Genomic DNA, 3,817 nt, shown 5'->3' on the forward strand with positions numbered 1-3,817 from the left:
GACGTTCGTTTCTGATAAATTCGATTACTACGGAGTCCTCTGCATCGGGATCCAAAACACTGGGGCATGCCAGCCACAGTGCTCATTGCAAACATCTAAGTGCATCCACAAACCCTAAGGAACAAAATATATGCATTGAAGAATCAGCCTTTTTCTTGCAATCATTTATAAGATGATTTAGTTGCTATTAAAAAAAAACACATTTATCTATTTGGAGATAAAACTGGCATGAAAAATCTGACAGCAGAGGGGGTGGTACGTTGCAGCAGTTTCACAAGGTTTTATCCCTGCAGGTAAAGAGTGCAAATTAAAAAAAAGTACTGTAATATGCATGCTTTTTGTGACCTTTTTGTAGAGATGCTAAGCTCAAATTCTCTTGCATTTTTGTGGCCCTTACAGCCTGAAATGTAACATTCAAATGCAGCAGCAAGTATTTGACCGAGAACACTCTGTATACTTTTTCTATTATTTAGAAAACTAATATTACTTCAGAAAAGTAAAAAGGTAACTACAGTTGTTTATGAGAGGCATTGACCTAGGGGAGACGAAGGGTAGGGCCCCATGGACATGCCTTGCTAGGACCTCCAGTGTCCCTCATTTGCACTGCAGACATTTACATCCCAACAAGGCCACCAAGATGCTGCCACCTGAGAGTCAAAGAACCCTTTGTAAAGTGTGACAGGGGCTGCCACTTTGCACCTAGTCCAGAATACACCACTGGGTCACTGGCACCAAAAAAGGACAAGTTTCTCCTTGCTCTGTGATCAGGTTTTACAACTTGGATTTTCCAAGATCCTACTAAACCAACACTCATTCTCACAACATGAGACCATCTCCAAGAGTTACATAATCCCTCCACATGAAAAAGAAAAACCAAATCACAACACAACTAAAAGCAAACCAGACAAGACAACACTTGTATCCTTTGTTTGCAAGGAACTGGTCATACTACTAATGTAGGCCGCACACTTATACATATATACATTCTTGAGGGTTTTGTTTATTTCCCTCAAAGCAAAGATGTTGATACAAACCAGTGAATTATTGTTCAAAAAGACAAACAATTTGGGTTTTAACCATCTTATCTGTGCTAGCTCATAGGACTGTGCGATCGTATACTAGAACCCTGAACTTTACAGTAGCTGTCAAGCCGCAAACAGACTGGTATTTTGCATCCCATATCAAAATATCTTCAGTACACTATGATTGAGCAGGCTTTGTGAGCTTTGTCACTGAAAACGATTGCTTGGGAAAGCAGACAAATTTGTCCAAAGCAATTGGTCACATAGTTGTTTTATGATGTATCATTTACAAGCAATGCAGTATATGCTTGTTCTCCATAGGTAATGCTTACACATGAATTTACTGGGCTCTCATATTGAAATGACTGCCCCAGCCCCATCCTGTTATGGGATTGTGATCATTACTGACTATTGTAAGTATCCAGAGACAGACAGAAGAGCAACAACCTAACTCTACCCTAGAACAGATACAGATGTAGATGTTCATTACGGCTGCGGATATTAATTATACATCCACAGCGTCTACAATAGCAACAGGATCTACTGCAGCCATTAATCTTTTGTAATCCGATTAATGAATTATTTTGCCCCAAACAATGCTACTACATCTGCAGGTCCAAAGTGACTCCTTTGTAATTCATGCAAACCCAAAGCAGTATTTGGATTTCTATAGAACGGAAAAGAAACCGTCATGTAAAGACTTAATCTTATCTTTGTACGTGCACAAACGAAATAGAGAAGAAACGGAAATAGATATAGAATATATATATTCTATATCTATTTCCGTTTCTTCTGTCTGTAATATATATATATATATATATTTTACACACAGACACACTCGCTGGTCCACCAGAGAAAGACATGTTTTGCTGACTGGGCTTATAAACTAAAGAATGCAGAGTAAGTAATTTGATAATCTAAAGCTATTAGCCATCAAATAGACAACTTTTATTCACTGGCAAAAACAATCATATTACCTTACTAGCATGGATTTCCACAACTTATTAGTCAGTACAATAATAAAAAATAAACTTCGCACAAAATAGCCCTTCACATTCTATACAATTAAAAAGAGACAATCAGGCCTAACAACTTCAGGACAAAGGCATTGTGGAGGATGGGATTTTCAACATTTCTGCTGTCCTAGTTCAACTGTAATTTCTCTCTGTTAGCTTACCAACAAAAATTATATTTTTTTTTCCCCAAAAATGAAAATGAACCACCTATTTCTGGTATAAAACATTCACTACTACCACAATTTTTTTTATTTTGTTAACGGAGGGGTAAAGGTTGGACTATTTTTGTGGGGTGTTTATTTTTTTTTTTTTACACTTGTTTCTAGAATGAGAGATAACATACGAGGTCTCTTCCTACATAAGGGTTCTCTTATGAAACCGGGGATATCTTGGAGAGATCACACAGTACTGTAGACTTTTGTTTTTGAAGAGACACTTCCGTTTTGCCCTCTCCTCACACAGCTGCAGGCTGAGTAACAGTCACAACGCTGGCAGTGATCTCCCTGTGATCAGGAAGCAGAGCTCTGTTCTCCTCAACACATTGAAGAGTATGATCAGCAGCAGGGAAACCTACTAAGCAGACCCTATCGGGGTCTCTACAGACTGTCTCTAGGAGGGTGAAGGGATCCCTGGTGATCCAGCGCACCAGCAGGAATTTAGCCCCACTGATGCTATCAGGTCATAATATTACACAGCCTGTCGTCAACTGCATATATTATCCCCTGGTCTACAGTTAGCGGATGTTTATTGGGGCAATACGACATACAACACAACTTTCTTTACTGCTGCACCACTTTGTACAGTACCGCAGTTCATCCCTTCATGACAAGAGTATTTTACACCATTCTCATCACACACAAACACCTCAGAGTAACTCACACTAACATTCTATACTCATTTACACACATGCTTACATCATATGCTGACATACACATTCAAGCTAATTCCATACTGTAACACCCACACTAACACTGCATGCTTATACACATGCAAACACTATCCAACACAATGGCTAACACTATAATACTATAACACTATGCATACATACACACTCAATCCGGCACTACAATACAATAGACATACTGACTCTGGCACTATGCATTCACACACATAAACATGGTGTGGCTTTTGACAAAGCACTATGTGCGAAAGACATTAAGCGTTTGTCTGGTTGCAGGATGAATTACCACGCCTCAGCAGGAAAGCTGTATGCCCCCCCCCCCCCCAACAACCCTGAACCAAAACGTTTCTCCTTGAAACACCGAGCAGGGTGCTGAATTCCTCGCATTTCCATGATCCAACATATCTGCTTGTCTACCAGGCGTGTGTATTGAACATGACGGGGAAGCGCAGGGATCAATCCTAAACCTAGCTGTGAGGAGAAATATATTGAAAGCTGCTTGCCCCTAGTCCCTATGCTAATATTTCACTATCCACATCTGTCAATCAGCACTCTTGGGTCAAAAAGCTAATACTGTATTCTTCCCAAGCAGAACTGGAGGTCACCATGACCTCCTTGTGCTACTGAATTACTAGACAGACAAATAATCCATGAGAGGTAGGACAAGGGGTATCCTAATTTCTTCCAGGAGAAAAAAAAAGAACCCATAAAATGCATAAAAGTGCTTGTCACGTAAACACAAACCAAATCATAATTGAACATGCAAATGTCCCAGCAAGCACGCACGCACGCAGAAAGAAAGATAAGAGTTTATTTCTAAGTGGCTGCTTGCAGGGAGTTAAACATTCAAACTCAGACTTCGCTATGAATCATGAAGA

Source organism: Sceloporus occidentalis, unplaced genomic scaffold, assembly GCF_023333645.1.
Source record: "Sceloporus occidentalis isolate IW3139 unplaced genomic scaffold, rSceOcc1.0.p SCAF_17, whole genome shotgun sequence".
NCBI lineage: Eukaryota > Metazoa > Chordata > Lepidosauria > Squamata > Phrynosomatidae > Sceloporus > Sceloporus occidentalis.